General features: G+C 41.1%; 1 protein-coding gene across 3 annotated transcripts in view; it reads left to right on the plus strand.

Annotated features, from left to right (window-relative positions):
* The first annotated feature begins 7,602 nt into the window (after positions 1 to 7,602).
* LOC106577042 (carbohydrate sulfotransferase 15) overlaps positions 7,603 to 21,902 on the plus strand; it is a 36,141-nt gene continuing 21,841 nt past the window's right edge. For 2 of the 3 annotated variants that reach the window (XM_014154724.3, XM_014154725.3), the window contains exon 1: positions 7,603 to 8,034. The gene's annotated coding sequence lies outside the window, so the exon portion shown is untranslated. The remainder of the gene's footprint in view (positions 8,035 to 21,902) is intronic. The other variant, XM_014154726.3, reaches the window with a different exon arrangement.

Raw genomic sequence — 21,902 nt, forward strand, 5'->3', positions numbered from 1 at the left:
CATGTTCCTTAATTGTTTATGGTTCATTGAACAAGCATGGGAAACAGTGTTTAAACCATTTACAATGAAGATCTGTGAAGTTATTAGAATTTTTAGGAATTATCTTTAAATGACAGGGTCCTGAAAAAGGGACGTTTCTTTTTTTGCTGTGTTTAGTGCTACTACTACCAAATAAGTCGGTTAGTTTTTTACATTTACTTGCATTTGAGTGAAGACTTTTGACTCTTTTGTCTCTTGACTTTTCAGCCCCACCCTTACGTTTTTTTTACTCTGCTTTTCCATTTTCTATTGTAGCTAGTTTTCGAGCTGTTTCTGTCAATGTGTTTGTGAGTGTGAGCGAGACAAAGGGGGCGGGGCTAAGGGTTGCATAGATGTTCGTTTGGAATAGACCAACGGGCCTGGGGGAAAGGGGGGGTTGGCCCGTGTCGCTCAACCTTCTGCCAACTTTTTTATTAGTAGTAAAAAATGTATAAGGCAGGCGGCCCACCGGCCCAGAGGGTGACCAGCCCACCGGGAGTTCTCCCGGTGCTCCCGATGGCCAGTCCGCTATTTTCCTTGTTTGATGGCATGAATCATCTGAAGTGTAATTTGGGCTCTTCATGAGAAAGAGTAATGTGTGTCCACATGAAAATGGAGTTTCCTATCCTGAGCCGATCCAGATGTGTTTGTGTTTAGTCATTTAATGATATGCGCATGAGTGCATCAACCCCTGCCTAAAAAAGAGTTTCAATAACAAACCAATTAAATATCGATCAGAACTGATTATCCAGTTAACAGGATTCGCCTGAGAGCCTGAGAGAGTTGACAGATGATGTGATCCAATCGGCATGCGGACTCAGCCTCCTACAGTGAAATGTGTATAAATCTGTATTGCTCAAGCCCGGGAATTATCAGCAATTAGACTCAGCCTCTCATGAATATGGATTTGCGCTGGTGGGAAATGATTTATTCAAATTAGTGTTTATCTCTGTGTGCGCAGAGCCATGGACCTTCTCCGGCTGGCTTTTTCACTTGTCAGAAATGAACTATCTCACCTTTTAATGCCGCAACTGCTGGGAGTTTGGAAAGATGAACATCGTGCAGCAATCAACATTTCATTTATTTTTCAGCCCAAGAAACAGATGTAATGGATTGGGGGAGAGCTCGATCTCCACAGAAAAATACATTTTCTTCTCAAAGTAGAAGAAACACTACAGAAGACTAATTCACAACATTTTATCCATAGAACTGTCCTTAGTAGGAAGGATTGTTGACATATATTTGACATGTCTATCTAAAAGCATAATTGAGAAATCATTAATCAAAGTTGGTATATTTATGACATTACCCAGGCCTCCTTTAAGACTCCATAATGTTTCATCTGTAGATTCTACAAAGCAAAACTTGGTATCATATGAAGCTTTACATTAATATATGAATATGGAAAATTTTGTAGAATAATTTCTAAATGATGCTTTTAGATATAAATATAAATATATTATTATATAAATATATTTCAACAATCCTTCCTCCAAAGGACCATTCTATGGATAAAAAAAAACAAAAACATGGTCTATTTTTGTTCCGTGTGGATTCACTCAGAAAACTTCTCTGAAAAGAATGTATTCACCACCTCAGTCTATAACTCCAACCATGCATATACCTTATTAATAGAGCAGTTCAATGACTCATCACAGTAAATGTTAGCAGTCTCTAACAACAACACTCAGTATCATTTACCCTACAATCGTCCACTTCTACATAACCTTGGTTGTCACAGAATGTAATATTATGTCAAGAGGATCGGCCTTGACAGACTGTTTGGCATTATCAAGAATAATGGGAAGTGGTCTCTGATTCCATTAAAAACCAGGGGATTCTGGGAATATTTTCAATCATTCTAGCTATTTCTCTCCAAATCTAAATAGCATCCCTGCTTCATATGGCCTTTGAAGGCAAAAGAGACCACGTTAAATAAGTTGTTAGAGTTCTTATGGAATCCAAAACACAGATGATGATGATGATGGTCCTCTTACTGTCAAAGGTCATGGCAACTCCCCCCTCCAATGTCTCTATTCCCCTCATCTAGTCTTCTAGACATGTCATCTCCAACAATGTGAGTGGTACATTTTGCATGTCATACATGGACCGGTTGTACATTTCAGGCCCTGCTCTCAATTGCACCCCCTGCTCAGTCAACTCTGCCTGTCAAAATGGAACCTGCCTTTATTACAAGTCGATGCATTCTCTACATTGAATTCTATTCAGTCTAGTTGTCTTATACAGTTGCTGTATAACACAACTGTCTGTATTTGCTTCTTTGCACACTAGAGTCTTTTGACGTCTGATGATGGAATAGAATGCTAATCACATCACTTTAAAGGTAGGTCTAAATCCTAATAGCCTCTGTATGATACAGTTCATAATTCACTAGTCTCACCGTGATATCGCCATGTCTTATGTGACCATGTAGATTCAAAGTAGTCGAGGAAACGTGTGGGTAGTGAATCTTCTCTTTTGTTCCCTGAACACCACACAGTGTGTTTCAATTAGCTGCAATGTGATGTGAAGTACACGTCAGCTGACGGTTTAAAGGTTGTTTGTAACATTTCAGTCTGTGGAGATCATAACAGGTTACCGTTACAGGAACGTGACTGTAGTCAAACGGACAAGCTTCACGGAGTCCTCTAAAATATGTGCTTGATACAGATGTATAATCATATCTTCCATCACCACTGCAAGACTACAGTCTCAACTGAAGAGATTTCATTACAATCTCTTGTCTGGTAGCCACTTTAATGTTCTATGCAATTTGGCATGTAATGAAAATCGATTGCTGTGATGAGGATCCTTTTGTTCTATGTGGATGGCTATGGTGAATTACTGTTTAATTTTCTAGGAGAGTGTCTGCTACAAATAATACAGTATATCAGCAAAAAGCCTTACCCCACTGGGCACAGACGTCAATTCAACATCTATTCCACGTTGGTTCAACGTAATTTCATTGAAATTACCTGGAAAAAACGTTGCTTCAACCAGTGTGTGCCCAGTGGGACTAGTTATATTTACATATCTACCTCAATTACCTCGTACCCCTGCACATCGACTCGGTACTGGAACCCCGTGTGTATAGCCAAGTTATCGTTACTCATTGTGTATCTTCTATTACCCTACTATTACTTTTGTTCTATTTTTCTATTATTTCTCTATTTTCTTTCTCTCTGTATTGCCCTACCCTGGAGGCTCTCACTGGACTAGAGGTTTTTGAGACACCAAGGCTGTGTTTCTCTTGAAACTATGGTGTACACTTTGGTCATGTCGAAAGCATGAAAAGAGAGATTGCTATGGTGAAGCTTACCCTGCCGCCAAAGCCAAATTGCGTGTGTGCATACGCACGCCAGTATCCACTCGCAGAACCACAGCAGTAGTGATGACAGTCTGTGTGTCTAAGCAGTTTCACAGTAAGAGCAGCCAACCACACTGCTGACGCTAGTCCATGAAGAAGGAGATGACAAGTGAAACGATAGACTTCCTGATGGAAGTTTCAACATCACTGTTACTTTATATTTTCAGTGTGAGGCTTTGCATCTACACAATCTAAGTTACATAACAAAACAATCCCCATCAAAATCTGTCAGTTTAAGCTAGAGATATCAGCTTTTTTTGCATTTGATGCATCTCAATCCACCGCATCTGCGGTGAAAGGTGGCAGAGCTAGAGCGATGTTAGTAAAACCATGAGACATCCCATCTGCGGTGAAAGGTGGCAGAGCTAGAGCGATGTTAGTAAGACCATGAGACATCCCATCTGCGGTGAAAGGTGGCAGAGCTAGAGCGATGTTAGTAAGACCATGAGACATCCCATCTGCGGTGAAAGGTGGCAGAGCTAGAGCGATGTTAGTAAGACCATGAGACATCCCAAAAATCGGTCTTCTCACAAAAACATCTATAGCATCCAAACAGTTTGACCTACTATTAAGGGGAGACTATCACAAACACGATGGTGTTCTCCGTTTCACTCTACGACCCCCATAAGTGTAACGGTACTTGTCTGAAGGTAGCCAATTAAAAAAAATAAAAAATGAATGGAAGTATGAAGGTATTTTTGTGCCTACCCAAAAAAAGGAGTTAAGACTAGAGTCTTAGACTATAAAGAAATAAAGAATTTGACAGCCAAATTGCAGTAAAAAGCTGCCTTGGCCTTTACAATCTCACTTTCTCAGATTTATCAAGGTCAGTTGCTTATTCAGTTTCTACCTTCTCCCTCCACAACCTAGTCTCAGGGCAGTTCGGAAGATTTGGTACGTAAATCTGTTCCCCTCCATTTAGGTTGGTACATTACTTTATGTTAGGTTACATTATGAATGGAAAAGTGGTCACACAATATCATATGAATTAGAGGGGGTAAGTTATAATACGGTCATACAATAACATATGAATTGGATGATGTAACTTATCATTAGTATTACCGGCGTATAGTAATATACGTCCTTTTCTGAGACAAGGTTGCTTGTTGTGTCAACAACGAAGGAGAAAAGAGAACTAACAACAAGGACAATTTACGTAAAAGGTTAGGTGAATTGGGTTAAGATTAGAATAAAGGTTAGGGGAAGGCGTAGCTAAAAAGCTACAGTTGTCGACAACACGACTTGAACACGCACATTTTGGATTGCTAGATGATTATGGTATATGCCCACCCATCCTCCTTCCTATAGTTTCTGTCTTAAAGTAGAAGTTCACTTTATTGAGTAAAATAGTATTTTACCTGATTATGTATTTTTGCTGAAGGTAATTATGCCGCGTTCACGTGCTAGTTGGAACTAGGAAACTCTGAAATGTACAATTTGGTTGTAGTTATTCACGTGCCGTGTTCAACCAGTTAGCAAGTCAGACATTTCTCAGTTTCCTAGTTCTGACTAGCACGTTGTCACGTCTGTCGTAGGAAGAAGAGGACCAAAGTGCAGCGTGTGTGTCGTTCCACATTTTATTTATACTGTGAAACTATGCAATACATAAATACACTGAATGAAAAAAAAATTAAAAAACGTGACGCAGAGATGAACACATACACAACTCAAAATTAATCACCCACAAAACCCAGGTGGAAAAACCCCTACTTAAGTATAATCTCCAATTAGAGACAATGAGGACCAGCTGCCTCTAATTGGAGATCATCCCAAACAAAACCCCAACATAGAAATACAAAACTAGAACCTAAACATAGAAATAGAAAACAGAGAAGAAAAAAAACCCTGTCACGCCCTGACCTACTCTACCATAGAAAATAACATCTTTCTATGGTCAGGACGTGACACACGTGAATGGTTTTAAATTTTTTACATTTAACTAGGCAAGTCAGTTAAGAACAAATTCATATTTTCAACGACAGCCTAGGAACAGTGGGTTAACTGCCTTGTTCAGGGGCAGAACGACAGATTTTAACCTTGTCAGCTCTGGGATTCTATCTTGCAACCTTCGGTTACTAGTCCAACGCTCTAACCACTAGGCTACCTGCCGCCCCATAGGATTATACCATTACCCAAGTGGAGACTGTTTAATATGGAATTAAACAGTCTCCACTTGGGTCATGGTATAATCCAAGGTGTGGCTATGGGGGAGGTTCCAATAACGTGGTGTTTGTGACATCTCATATACTAGTATACGACTGGGAAATGTCCACTTGAACGCCCCTTCAACTGTTAGTTACTAGTGGGAAACTCGTCTATAATCCCTGTGCTCCCAGTTTCCTACTTCCACCTCTGACCTCTGTAATTTGTCAGTAAAAAAGACAACAACAATGGCGGCCTCTTCAGCAGCTGTTGATAATGGTAAGATCAATATACAAATTGATGATACAAATGTATTCTGTTCATCTTCCATTTGGTTTAGAAAGTGAAAGCAGCTTTTTGTGGGGAAAAAAAGCTAAACAATCACACGTCTTCTAATGACCTCAATGTTTGATGGTGTTTCCCAGTCCATTAGGCGAATGCACTAACTCGTATTTACGACTTCACAACTGCAAATGAAGGTTCTTAAATGGTTCTTCCTCAGATCTTAAGGTTCCTTGGAGAACTCTTGCCCGATAAAGCACCTTTGAGTTAAGTTTGGGGTTCTTGGATGTGGCATCTGTGGTTCTTCAGAATTATTAAAGGTTATTGAAATGCTGGAAGCCTGCAGATGTGTCCCTTTATTAGCACACAGCAAATTGGTCAGTGTTAACTAGAGTTGATATTTCAGTGTAACATTTGTAGTGTTGATTCAAGAGTTAAATTAACACTATAAAGAGATAAACTAACACTCAGTGGTTTAAAAGAACCACAGTGTTGGTGTTCATAACCACAGTTGACCCAAAACTATGCCCATTATTATCATATTTCCCAGCATGCTTTATTGCAGGTAGATTTTTTAAATAGTTTCTTTCAATATCTACAGTATGTTTTTGCATGTACATTGATTGATTAAATAATCTTATGCTACTCAAATATCAATAACGTAGCATTTTCTAAACTATTCCAATCTGTTACTTGGACTTATTGTACCCGTGACTGAAATGGTTGTTCCAGTTTAGACGTTTAGCTTAGTCTTCCCAACCCTGGCTGTCATTCTGAAACAAGTTGCAGTTGAATAAAATGTCAAATGTTGAATATCCCCACTCTAGTTGGATTCCAAAAGGAATTACACATCACATTGCAAATCAGCATAATGTGATTTACAAGCCTGATGTGGTTTGTAAAACATGAGTTTCAGGTCACTGTATTAGGGTAAAACTAGGCCCTCAACAGAATATCTTAAGAAATTGTATTGTTTTAAAAAGTACAATTTTTATCACAACATATTCACCTTAGGTCTCATTTGGTTATTAAGGCCACAAGACTGAAAATTAATGAACGCCAAAAGCACATCTTAGTCACTAGCAAACACAGTCATGGGTGATACTAGTAACTCTAGAATTCACTCAAAAGGCACTCTGGGAAATATGGAAATAAGGCTTAAAACCCTACATAAGGGCTATTCAATTCCTGTTTTGGAGGGCTAAAACATTTCTGGTTTTGGATTTTGTTATGATTTTTTAAAGAACCATCCCATCTATTGTTCTTCAGAGGCCATAAAGTGGTTATCTTATGGCATTGCCCTCAAGAAAGCTTATTTGGTTACAATTTGCTCTTTCATTTTAAAAGAAGGGTAATTACCACCTTTCCACTTGGTTATGAATGCAGCATGAATACTTATGTCTAGACAGATATTTAGTAACTTTTACCAGTATTGGAATTGCTTATGGCGAGGCTGGTCAGAGCCTGGTAGACCCTACCTACACCTGTGCCAAGTAGGCTAAAATACTGTATATTGGCAGGAACGCCTGTTTAGGCAGAATCCTTTTTATTTTGGACTCTGTGTTTTTTGATGGTATTGTCAGTCTTTTTGAAAATGTTCCTAAATATTTCTGCCAACGTTCATTTATGAACCTAGTTTTGCATCATAACTAGATTTAATCAGTCTGCAGCTTTTCAATGAAGGATAGTAGAAGGGGCTAGAAATGTAGACACTGGTGTCGCCTACAGTAGGAATGTTCGTTGTATTGCTGTGATTATTGCGGCTGTCCAGTACCCAATTCCTCTCTTCCCTTGGTCACTTCCACACTTCAGACTCTTGCAGCTCGGTAAAAATAATCTGGAGGAGAGACGAGATGCTACATAGGTTATTGCTTTCCGGTATCCTTGGGATGTCCATAGCCTAAACCCTAACCTCAACTGTTACCTTAATTTAACCCTTTTGAATTTGAATTTCAATATAGTGACGTCAGAGTGTGGACATCCGAAGGATCCCATTTAGATCCTTGCTTGATAGTCACTGAACGCCCGCGCTATACAACCAGTGTTTGATAGAGTGCCATTCAAAAGAACGCAGTTGTGAATTCATTATAATGTGCCTGTCTAAACTCGTATACCTTACCTTATTGAGACAAAACGGAGTTCATTTTGTATTACTAGAATGGATATGGAATGTTCATGAAGAGCGCGCAAAGAAGTCGCGTTGATTGATTCATCCGATCTTGAACGTGAGTAACAGCAATATAATTTGGCCACTCGTTATTACCAGCATGTGTAGGCAGCATTTGACCGTTTTTTGTTGTTGTTGCCCGATATGCAAATCAAACAAAGTTTGTGGTCTAACTGTGGCATAATAATGAGAGCATTCTCTCGTAGAGTACTTCTATTCCACCTAGAAATATTTACCCTATTCAGGGGTTGTACTATATATAGCCTTCACTCCAACTTGTGATGACTTTTATGAATAAAATAAATAATGGAACCGGCAATGTACTTGTTTCTGATAACCAACTTCAACATTTTGCCGCAAATTAAGTTTTGGAAATTAGCCTATCCTGAATAAATTTCAATGCCCATGCCAATATTTTAGCGACAGTGACCATTTTTGTGAGTTGTCAACATTTTAATGTTCTCATCTTGGAATCAAACTAGAGTTTCAACACACAAAGAGCAGCCAGTTAGTTTAATGCTTTGTGGATATGTACTCCTATAATAGATTGCATTAGAAGCCCTATAAAGACAAACTGCTGCCCTCAGGTTGAACTTAAAGTGTACCCATTAATTGAAGATTACATCCACTAACACATTATATCTAACACACTATTGGGGCCAAATTGAATGCCAAATTGCATTTCCACCTGCCACTGAGCATAAACTGGTGTAATCAACGTTGTTTCCACTTCACTTCAACCCCAAAACTAAATGTGATCGAGGTGGAAAACTGGTTGGATTTGCAAAAAGTCATCAATGTAAGGGAATTTCGTCTTTTTTTTCACTCAACTTTGAACCTAAATCCAATGACATGGTGAAATGTTTTGTTGATTTCACGTTGAATTCACATTAGTTTGCAACTCAACAAAATGTAAATCAAAACTAAATATATTATAGAGGTGCTTGCTCAGATAGGAGCCGTGTCAGAAAGCTCTTCTTCCGAGGCAGACTTATTTTTCCTCAGTGAACAGCTGTAGAATATCTCTGTGTCATTCCTGGGGGTTGAATCCTCTTCTAGTCCACCAGAGACTAAACCACAAAAGGCTATTCCATGAGGTGGAATTAACAAATGAATTTCTCGGCACATCAGATATGTCGTTTTTTTCTCTCTCACAATTTAATTGTTTCATTACTTTATATCTGACTACACACACACACACACACACACACACACACACACACACACACACACACACACACACACACACACACACACACACACACACACACACCTGTCAGGTAGGATGGCAATGCCATATTGCATGAATCATCCACCGGTATCCAGAGGTGTTTGATGTCTGAATCAGTGGTACAATCTGTCATCTGCCAGATGTCAGAGTGCCCACTGTTTCCTTCTGACGTTTTCTCCACTTCCTCTCCCCCTCCTGTCTGAGAGCTGTGGTAGGCTATTGCTCAGTGCTCTGACATGAGGCCATGGTAGGTAGACAGATGACCTTTGGATAAACCTGTCTCCGTGGACTCATGTTGACTTACGCTTAAAGTGCCTTTGAGCAAGCGGTGGGTCGGCGTTAGGGAGAGGTGGGTGGTTGAGGTTGGAGGACCTCGTCTTAACTCGGTCTCCCCAGTTTCTGCTTTTCCAAGTTTGTGCCCTACCCTGGAGGCTGACTCACTGGAGGTTTCTGGTCACCCATAGGCTGAGCAAAGGTCTGTAGCTTTTGAGACGCCAAGGCTGTGTTTCTCTTGGCACTATGTTGTACACTTTCATCATGTTGAAAGCATGAAAAGAGAGATTGCTATGGGGAAGCTTACCCTACCCTGCCGCCAAGGCCAATTTGTGGGAAAAAAATACTTAGTCATTTTAGGAATAGCTTTTGTGTGTGCGTGCGTGCATGCACAACCCATGATCCACGCTCAGAACCACAACAGTGGTGATGACAGTCTGTGTGTCTAAGCAGTTTCACAGCAAGAGCAGCCAACCACACTGCTGACACTAGTCCAGGGAGAAGGAGATGACAGGTGAAATGATCGATAGACTTCCTGATGGACGCTTCAACATCACTGTTACTTTATATCTTCAGTGTGACGCTTTGCCTCTAAACAGTGCCAGCGTCATAGAGTGCTGTAGTACAGTAGACCTCCTTGGAGAGCTTCTGCTCTTTACTATCCATATACTGTAGCTACATCCTCGGATTGATGGGCTCAGTGGAGGAGTAGGCATATTAGCCTGACACCTTGACTTGTTTTTGAGTCATGAAGATCGTTATCTGTTGTTTTATGGGTAACGCTAACACAAGCCCCACCCCTTCCTCCATGGCAGCTATTGATTGACTTGATCGATGCGCAGTTAGTGATCAGGCAGAGAGACTCTATTCCCCAAGGGCTACTCACATTTAATAGGCTGTGCTGACATCATTTATCTTCTGTGGGCCATAACGAAGATTTAGTGCCTTTGCTATCTGCTGTTTCAGGCCATTCACTGTACATCTAACCACAGGATTCCATGATATGCCCCCCCATCAAATACATTACTTTGAATAGATAGATACAGAGACATATATCTACATTTATGGCTCTAGATACTTGTAATCTATTTTACAGTGGTTTGTCTGTTGCCATGTTATGCTTTTCCCCCATTCAGTCATAGTTCCACAGCTTCTGTATTCCTCCTATTCCCCATTGGTCCATTGCCCCCTGTCCTCTTTCCCCCTCACTGAAAATGCATCCGTTAAACAGTAGGAGGAACCTTTCAACATAACCCTGGTTGTTATGAAGTTTTAATGACATTAAAGCACCGTGCAAAGGTCCCACACTTCAATAGAAACATACAGATCTTAGCTCAAAACCACAGCTTGGTGCCAGATGTCTCAGCACTGGACTGCAATGACCTGCTGTCCTGAACTTGTCAAGACCTCACCAGTGAAAACTGTGTCTTCTGGGAATGACTCTTACAACACTAGGCTAATTATCGTTATCTCTCAAGTGATAGCACATTGACATACAATATGGGTCTTATAGACTCCTTTCAAGCCCCCATTTTCCCAAACTAGCGGTCGCGACCCCATGTGGGGTCACCTGATTTGAAAATGAGGTCACGAGAGAAACTCTGAAATAAAAAATTGCGCTTGGTTCATAGAATCGGGGTGGTTACGCCAGTTTGGGAACCCTTGTGCTAATGTAATAGTTGCTGCCGGTAAGAGTCTTTAGTTGCATATATATTCAACCCGTGTCAATGGGGTTGCGAGTTCATTAACTTACAGACACAACCCTCCAATAAATGTCAGAAGTTAAAATATTGAGGGAAAGATTTTTGTGGTTACATGTTCATTCTATTTTCAGAAATGAGAGAAAATAGCCTGATGTTGATATATTTCAGTAGTGAATCACTCTCTTTCTCTGTAACAAAAATAATGGTGGAAAAAGGAAACCTAATCTGACCCAATGAGGTAAATTAATCAGATTTACAGATCTCTGTGTTCTTCTAAGAACACATTTTGGTTCCCCTGCCAACATCTAACCGGACTTACTCTGGGCCAGACCTAAGGCTATGTCCCTGACAACATCTAATTGGACTTACTCTGGGCCAGGCCTAAGGCTATGTTCTCTACCTGGATGCACTTATTCTCAATGGAGGGTGATGAACAATGTGCTGTTATTCCAAAGCGTTCCAGTCCTTTTTACCACAAAGCCTAGTTTTTACTTATTGTTTTGCACAATATAAATCACAAATATCCCCTACCAGAAGGGGATTCCTCTCTTATCGCACTCTTTTGCAATGGTTCAGTGTTTTTGTGCCATCTCTTTCCCAATCCCAGAGAAGAAGCTTCTCTGCACTACGACCGGTAGCCCCTCACAGAGTGTTCTGAACGAGACATTCCTCTGGAAGTGGTAAACATGTAGACAGGATTAGTTCACTTTCTTACTCTCCTCTTTAACTGCTTTGCCAAGTCTCTGGAACGACGAGTATTAAGAGCGAGATGGACTGCACAACAAAGTCAGGCAAGAGTTGTCTATAGTCAGTCAATGTGAGAGGAAGGAGAAATGTTGAAGGGGTAGAGAGGATAATACTTTTTAATGTCATATTTTATCTGAAATAATGGCATGATTGATAAAGAGAACACACTCTCTGAGGAGAGAGAGGATAATACTTTTTAATGTCATATTTTATCTGAAATAATGGCATGATTGATAAAGAGAACACACTCTCTGTAGTATTTTATTTCCTTCTCCTTTTCTGTAGTCAATCCTGCCCAAAGCAGATCTTTGTGAAGGCTGTAAATACCAGGGGTGTAGTGCTGCCAAAGCGCGGAGGAGTGGCGCTCCCTCACTTTTTTTCAATTTAAGAATACACAGTGCTGGTAAAACTATTTCTGGAAAATGTATTCGGATAAATTCTAAATAAATTATATTTAATTACCACAAAAATTCCATGAAAAATGATAGAATCACAAACCAAATAACTATGTATAGTAGCCTAGAGGTAAATGGTGGTTTCTTCCCTGTCTTCTCTCTGATGGTGGCGAGAATGATGAACAACTATAGACTACATGTGTGCAATGCGGAGGCCCGTCGGAGTCTTGACCACTTTGGCCAATCAGATCATTACAAAAAATCCAAATTCACTGTGTGTCTGCCTTGACGTTCATAAAACTCCATGGACCCGTCTTGCGCAGTGGAACCCAGAATGATATGTGACCACTTGGTTACACCGTTCTGCCAAGGACACTCCAACCAGAGTGGCCACCGCATAGCCCAAGGAGCCTGACTCTCTGGAAGTTGCTGTAGCCCTGCTTGGGATATTTAGCCTACATTGGCTATAGGTTGAGACGCAGGGCCATTCTAGCTTGGTATGGGTGGGCAATTGGAAATGTGAATTGGGCCAAGTTGGAGGCAATAATGCATGTAGGTTATAGTTTATTGAGATGCATGAATACACCACACCAAAAGCTTGATTTTATGGCTGTTTTAAAACAAATTTCCTGCAATTATTTATGTTCATTGCTTGTTCAATTGATTTGATAGAATGTTTCATCTATGCAAATAAATGATATGAATTGATAGTTCACCTCTCTGCTTTCTTTTGTACAGTATATTGTAACCATGTGTTCAAGCTAATGTAACACATGGGATATGAACCTAGGTCTCCCACAGGAGCAACCAATGTCTTAGACCAATAGGAAATTCCCAGTTGGGCTGAGGGCAGACACTGGTTTTGAAGTTCGCAGGCAGGGTTACCTGGTTGCGTGACAATGACCGCCTCATGTCCGCAAAACTAATCAAATCAAAGTTTATTTATAATACACAATACAATTATTTAAGCTACACAATACAATGAAATGCCTAGTCACAATAAAGTTATCCTTGCAAACAGTGAAAAGGAGGGCCGAGCACAGAGTAGGTTGAGTGCTTCCTAGTTCCTTGGTGTCCAAATCACCAACAAACTATCATGGTCCAAACACACCAAGATAGTCATGAAGAGGGCACGACAACGCCTATTCCCCCGCAGGAGACTGAAAAGATTTGGTATGGGTCCGCATATCCTCAAAAAGTTATACAGCTGCACCATCGAGAGCATCCTGAATGGTTGCATCACCATCTGTTATGGCAACTGTTCCATATCGGACCGCAAGGCGCAACAGAGGGCAGTGTGTATGGCCCAGTACATCACTGGGGCCAAGCTTCCCACCATCCAGGACCTCTATACCAGGCAGTGTCAGAGGAAGGCCCTAAAAATGACCAAAGCTAACCTAGTCAAAGACTGTTCTCTCTGCTACCGCACGGCAAGTGGTACCGGAGCGCCAAGTCTAGGTCCAAAAAGGCTTCTTAACAGCTTCTACCCCCAAGTCATAATACTGCTGAACAGCTAATCAAATGGCTACCCAGACTATTTGCATTGACCTCCCCACCTCCTTTTTTACATTGCTGCTACTTGCTGTTTATTATCTGTGCGTACCCCTACCTACATGTACATATTACCTAAATTATCTCAACTAACCTGTACCCCCGCACATTGACTCGGTACTGGTACCCCCTGTATGTAGCATAGTTATTGTTATTTTATTGTTGGTCTTTTATTTTTTAACTTTAGTTTATTTAGTAAAAAATTTCTTAACTTCATTTTCTTAACTACTTTGTTGGTTAAGGGCTTGTAAGTAAGCATTTGATTTGATAAAATGTGACGTTACATCACATAAAGGATTAATTAGCATTTTACATAAGATAACAAAATATGATAGCATAGTAGGCCTATAACGCTACTGTTACACCAAAAACACCTAATTTCTGATGAGATTTTAGGATGGTTAGCCGATATACAGTTCATTCGGAAAGTATTCAGACCCCTTGGCTTTTTCCACATTTTGTTACATTACAGCCTTATTCTAAAATGTATTAAATTGTTAATTTCAGTCATTAATCTACACACAATATCACATAATGACAATGCCAAAAAAGGTTTTTAGAAATGTGAGCAAAGTTATAAAAAAAACTGATATCACATTTACCCAATTATTCAGACCCTTTACTCAGTACTTCGTTCAAGCACCATGGCAGCGATTACAGCCTTGAGTGTTCTTGGGAATGACACTGCAAACTTGGCACTAGAGGTCGACTGATTAATCGGAATGGCCAATTAATTAGGGATGATTTAAAGTTTTCAGAACAATCGGAAATCGGTATTTATGGACACCAATATGCCGATTTTTTAAAATTTTTTATTTATTTATTTATTTAAATATATTTTTTTACACCTTTATTTAACTAGGCAAATCAGTTAAGAACACATTCTTATTTTCAATGATGGCCTAGGAACGGTGGGTTAACTGCCTTGTTCAGGGGCAGAACGACAGATTTTTACCTTGTCAGCTCGGGGATTCAATCTTGCAACCTTACGGTTAACTAGTCCAACACTCTAACCCCCTGCTTTACATTGCACTCCACAAGGAGCCTGCCTGTTACGCGAATGCAGTAAGAAGCCAAGGTAAGTTGCTAGCAAGTATTAAGCTTACCTTATAAAAAACAATCAATCAATAAATCATAATTACTAGTTAACTACACATGGTTGATGATATTACTAGTTTATCTAGCCTGTCCTGCGTTGCATATAATCGATTTGGTGCGCATTCGCAAAAAAGGACTGTAGTTGCTCCAACGTGTACCTAACCATAAGCATCAATGTCTTTCTTAAAATCAATACACAAGTATATATTTTTAAACCTGCATATTTAGTTAATATTGCCTGCTAACATGAATTTCTTTTAACTAGGGAAAATGTGTTACCTCTTGCAACAGAGTCAGGGTATATGCAGCAGTTTGGGCCGCCTGGCTCGTTGCGAACTGTGTGAAGACTATTTCTTCCTAACAAAGACAGCCGACTTCGCCAAACGGGGGAGGATTTAACAAAAGCGCATTTGCAAAAAAAGCACAATCGTTGCACGACTGTACCTAACCATAAACATCAATGCCTTTCTTAAAATCAATACACAGAAGTATGGAATTTTTAAACCTGCATATTTAGCTAAAAGAAATCCAGGTTAGCAGGCAATATTAACCAGGTGAAATTGTGTCACTTCTCTTGCATTCATTGCACGCAGAGTCAGGGTATATGCAACAGTTTGGGCCGCCTGGCTCGTTGCGAACTAATTTGCCAGAATTTACGTAATTATGACATAACATTGAAGGTTGTGCAATGTAACAGGAATATTTAGACTTAGGGATGCCACCCGTTAGATAAAATACGGAACGGTTCCGTATTTCACTGAAAGAATAAACGTTTTCTTTTCGAGATGATAATTTCCGGATTCAACCATATTAATGACCTAAGGCTCTTATTTCTGTGTGTTTATTATATTATAATTAAGTCTATGATTTGATATTTGATAGAGCAGTCTGACTGAGCTGTGGTAGGCACCAGCAGGCTCGTAAGCATTCATTCAAACAGCACTTTCGTGCGTTTTGCCAGCAGCTCTTCTCAATGCTTCAAGCATTGTGCTGTTTATGACTTCAAGCCTATCAATTCCCGAGATTAGGCTGGTGTAACCGATGTGAAATGGCTAGCTAGTTAGCGTGGTGCGTGCTAATAGCGTTTCAAACGTCACTCGCTCTGAGACTTGGAGTAGTTGTTCCCCTTGCTCTGCATGGGTCACGCTGCTTCGAGGGTGGCTGTTGTCAATGTGTTCCTGGTTCGAGCCCAGGTAGGAGCGAGGAGAGGGACGGAAGCTATACTGTTACACTGGCAATACTAAAGTGCCTATAAGAACATCCAATAGTCAAAGGTATATGAAATACAAATCGTGTAGAGAGAAATAGTCCTATAATTCCTATAATAACTACAACCTAAAACTTCTTACCTGGGAATATTGAAGAGTCATGTTAAAAGGAATCACCAGCTTTCATATGTTCTCATGTTCTGAGCAAGGAACTTAAACGTTAGCTTTCTTACATGGCACATATTGCACTTTTACTTTCTTCTGCAACACTTTGTTTTTGCATTATTTAAACCAAATTGAACATGTTTCATTATTTATTTGAGGCTAAACTGATTTTATTGATGTATTATATTAAGTTAAAATAAGTGTTCATTCAGTATTGTTGTAATTGTCATTATTACAAATAAAGAAAAAAAATTGGCCGATTAATCAGGATCAGCTTTTTTTGGGGGGCCCCCAATAATCGGTATCGGTATCGGCATTGAAAAATCATAATCGGTCGACCTCTACTTGGCACACTTGTATTTGGGGAGTTTCTCCCATTCTTCTCTGCAGATCCTCTCAAGCTCTGTCAGGTGAGATGCTTACCATCGCTGCACAGCTATTTTCAGGTCTCTCCAGAGATGTTAGATCGGGTTCAAGTCTGGACTCTGGCTGGGCCACTCAAGGACATTCAGTGACTTGTCCTGAAGCCACTCCTGTGTTGCCTTGGCTGTGTACTTAGGGTCGTTGTCCGTTTGGACAAAGCCCCATTCTGAGGTCCTGAGCACTCTGGAGCAGGTTTTCATCAAGGATCTCTCTGTACTTTGCTCCGTTCGTCTTTCCCTCAATCCTGACTTGTCTCCCAGTCCCTCCACTGAGAAACATTCCCACAGCATGATGCTGCCACCACCATCCACAGGCGGGATGGTGCCAGGTTTCCTCCAGACATGTTGCTTGGCATTCAGGCCAAAGAGTTCAATCTTGATTTCATCAGACCAGAGAATCTTGTTTCTCATGGTCTGAGAGTCTTTAGGTGCCTTTTGGCAAACTCCAAGTGGGCTGTCATCTGCCTTTTACTGAGTGGCTGAAACATCTCAATGATGATCAATGGAAACAGTATGCACCTGCGCTCAATTTCGAGTCTCAAAGCAAAGGGTCTGAATACTAAATATGGCAATTCCGTTTTGTTTTTTTAATACATTTGCAAAAATATCTAAAAAAAACTATTTTTGCTTTGTCATTATGGGGTATTGTGTGTAGATTGATGAGTAAAAAAAATATTTCATCCATTTTATAAGGCTGTAACGTAACGAAATATGGAAAAAGTAAAGGGGTCTGAATACTTTACAAATGCACTGTATGCTTTGATTGAAACAAAAAATACCATCAGCTCTAATTCACTAAATGAATATTCCCATGAAACTGATTGAGATCAATCAAGTCATTGCTATGGAGATGCAGTTTGGATGTTTCACCGTTAAAACTTGAAGAATTATCATTCACCATTGGCCGTGATGATGGCCTATTCTGGAATTAGATAGCCTCCAATATGTGTGGGCATATGCAGATGATGCATTTTCTATAATGATATGCTATTCAATTGGCTACATCTGTCGGTACAAACTTTGATTGAGGAAATGTTGACGTCTGAATATATTCAGTTTTTTTTAAATACTTCACACTCCCATTCCAGAACATGGATGAAAGCGAGTACTTTAAAGGAAGGAGCCATCCCCAATGATAGCACTTTGTGTCTTTGAAAGCCTACCTAGGAATCCCACTGGGCTGCTGCCTGTCACATTCTCCCACAGCACAGAGAGGGGTGAAGAGGGGGCTGATTGCTGTGTGTGTGTGTGTGTGTGTGTGTGTGTGTGTGTGTGTGTGTGTGTGTGTGTGTGTGTGTGTGTGTGTGTGTGTGTGTGTGTGTGTGTGTGTGTGTGTGTGTGTGTGTGTGTGTGTGTGTGTGTGTGTGTGTGGATGGATATGGAGGGTGTGATGGAGGCTGTGAAATACAGGTGACTGCCTAACCTACTCCCAATTAAATGCCACAGGGCCTGATATTCATGAATTACACAAGAACATGTAAATCTGCCATTTTATATGAATTACACTCTACCTTTAATATCGGACTGTCACAGCATTGTGTCTTCCTGGCGGTAGTGACCCTCTCTCTTCAAGATGTCTGAGGATTGGGCATGGAGAGAGACCAGGGGTAATGGTCAGAGGGACATACACTGACAGGTGGAATATGTAATGGAATGGAGTAGGGAACAGTGTGTGCGTGTACACATGTGGTCAAGTTATTTGTCACATGCTTTGTAAACAACAGGTGTTGACTAACAGAGAAATGCTTACATTCGGGCCCTTCCAAACAATGTAGAGAGAAAAATAATAGAGAAAGAATAACATGAAGAATAAATACACAATGAGTAACGATAACTTGACTACATATACACAAGGTACCACTATCGAGTCGATGTGCAGGGGTACGAGGTAACTGAGGTAGATACAGTATGTACAGTACATATATGTAGGTGTAAAGTGACTAGGCAACAGAATAGATAATAAACAGTAGCAGCAGCTTATGTGAGGAGTCAAAAGAGTTACTGCAAAAAGGGTCAATGCAAATAGTCTGGATAGCTTGCCGTGCGGTAGCATAGAGAATAGTCTATGACTTGGGTAGCTGGAGTCTTTGACCATTTTTAGGGCTTTCCTCTGACACTGCCTGGTATAGAGGTCCTGGATGGCCGGAAGCTCGGCGCCAATGATGTATTGGGTCGTACCCACAACCCTCTGTAGTGCCTTGCGGTCGGATGCCAAGCAGTTACCATACCAAGCGGTGATAGAGCAAGTCAAGATGCTCTCAATGATGTAGCCCATGCCAAATCCTTTCAGCCTCCTGAGGGGGAACAGGCGTTGTTGTGACTACTTCATGACTGTGTGTGTGGACAATGTTCGTTCCTTAGTGATGTGGACACAAAGGAACTTGAAGTTCTCGACCCGCTCCACGACAGCCCTGTCGATATGGATGGGGGCGTGGTTGGCCCTCCGTTTCCTGTAGTCCACATTCAGCTTCTTTGTTTTGCTGATGTTGAGGGAGAGGTTGTTGTCCTGGCACCACTGCCAGGTCACTGACCTCCTCTCTATAGGCTGTCTCATCGTAGTCGGTGATCAGGCCTACCACCGTCGTGTCATCAGCAAACTTAATGATGGTGTTGGAGTTGTGCGCTGCCACGCAGTCTTACAGGAGGGGACTAAGCGTGCACCACTGAGGGGCCCCGTGTTGAGGGTCCTCATGGCAGATGTGTTGTTGCTATCCTCACCAACTGGGGCCAGCTCGTCAGGACGTCCAGGATCCAATTGCAGAAGGAGGTGTTTAGTCCCAGGGTCCTTAGCTTAGTGATGAGCTTGGGAGGCACTATGGTGTTGAATGCTGAGCTGTAGTCAATGAACAACATTCTCACATAGGTGTTCCTCTTGTCCAGGTGGGAGAGGGCACTGTGGAGTGCAATAGAGATTGCATCATCTGTGGATCTGTTGTGGCGGTATGCGAATTGGAGTGTGTCCGGGGTGTCTGGGATCATGGGGTTGATGTGATCCATGACCATCCTTTCAAAGCATTTCATGGCTACAGATGTGAGTGCTGTGGACCAATAGTCATTTAGACAGGTTATCTTAGCATTCTTGGGCACAGGGACTATGGTGGTCTGCTTGAAACATGTAGGTATTACAGAATAGGTCAGGGAGAGGTTGAAAATGTTAGTAAAGCCACCCGCCAGCTGGTCAGTGCATGCTCTGAGTACGTGTCCCGGTAATCCGTCTGGTCGCAGGGCCTGTGAATGTTAACCTGTTTAAAGTTCTTACTCACATCTGCTACGGAGAGTGAGATCACACAGTTGTCTGGAACTGCTGGTGCTCTCATGCATGGTTCAGTGTTGCTTGCCTCAAAGTGAACATAGAAGTCATTTAGCTTGTCTGGTAGGCTTGTGTCACTGGGCAGCTCGCAGCTGGGTGTCTCTTTGTAATCCGTGATAGTTTGCAAGCCCTGCTACATCCGACCAGCATCAGAGCCGGGGTAATAGGATTCAATCTTAATCCTGTATTGACGCTTTGCCTGTTTGATGGCTCATAGGAGGTCATAGCGGGATTTCTTATAAGAGTCTGGATTAGTGTCCTGCTCCTTGAAAGTGGCAGCTCAACTTTTAACTCACTGCGGATGTTGCCTGTAATCCTTGGCTTCTGGTTGGGATATTGTGACGACCCTCCCACTCTGTCTGCCATATTCTTTCTCTTTGTTCTTGTTTTCCTTATTAGGATGTCGGCGGGCGGAGCTGGGAGGGTCGTCAGCGAAATGGGACACAGCTGGGCTTGGGTGTGTCCCAGGATAAATACACCTCTTCCCCATTCATTGAGGAGACTCTCCATGCAGACACACTGATAGATTTTGGTTGTGCCATTTTTGTGGCTGTTTTGTTTGTTTGCGTTGACACCTTTCAACACCCCTCATTATCACATTTATGCACGCAACCACTCACTTACACTACTGATTACTGACTACACACACCATTGCTAATTGTATTTAGTTTACTTTAGTTAATAAATATATTTTGTTATTCCTTATCTCCACGTTGTCTCCCTTTTTGTTACGAACTTCGAGCCGGTTCGTGACAATATGTGCGTACGGTCACTGTTGGGGGTTTGTGTGTGTGTGGGAAAGGGAGAGACCTACTGTAATGGGCTCCTGGAGACATCCCTCCTCTGTTTACAGAGAAAGTAAAACATGAGATTTGGGGCTGCTGGGTTTCCATGGCCCTGAGTCTGTAGGCATCTGGCTTGTAACTGCATATCATTACAAGGAGACCTGCTATTTTCATTTGTGTATTCAAGTGTTTCCGTGCCCTCCTGAGTGTGGGGGGTCAGGTGGGTTTTATGTTAGCTCATTCCTCAGCGGTAGGGCAGACTGCCCCCCCCTCCCCCAACAACAAAAATAAGACACAGGAGAGAGAGCAGAACCCAGCTTTCAGCTTTATATCTCCCCTCCCTCCTCCACCAGTACCAGTACAGATGTAGGATCTTAATTTGATCACCTTGTTGCATAGCGCCGGGATGATACCTGTATCGCAATACTCATTAGCGTGATGGCAAGTAAAACAAAACACAAAGCGGATTTAACTTCTAATGTTGGAAACTAACATCATTATGTTGTTTGCATTTTTGCCATGGAAAAAATATTATGATACTGGTATCATCCCGGCCCTACTGTTGCAGGAAATGTTTTCAGGAAATACAGGAAATGTAAAACTTGTAGTGTATTTGAGGTTTAAAAAGACTTCTGAAGTTTGTAATTTCCACTTTGAAATTTCAGACTTGGTTTTCCCTTACCTAAATGTATCAACCACTATAAAATGTTCATAAATTATAATCCACATAATAATTCACGTTTCCTGTTGCTGCAGGATTATTTTCCTGCTGTAGCAAAATGGCTTAAATTAAGATCCTACATTTGTACTAGTACCACCACTGATCTCTCATCCCGGAGACACAGTTTATGTATGCTCTGCTTGCATGCAAACTACATACTGGACCTACACCTTGTTTGCCTGACGACTCATGCTGAATTTAATTCCGCTGTTCTATCGATCCCTACTTACAGTGAGCTCAAAAAGTTTTGGGACAGTGACAAATGTTTTGTTGTTTTGGCCCTGTACTTGAAATGATACAATGACTAGTCTGTCAGC

Source organism: Salmo salar, chromosome 18, assembly GCF_965601325.2.
Source record: "Salmo salar chromosome 18, fSalSal1, whole genome shotgun sequence".
Classification (NCBI taxonomy): Eukaryota; Metazoa; Chordata; class Actinopteri; order Salmoniformes; family Salmonidae; genus Salmo; species Salmo salar.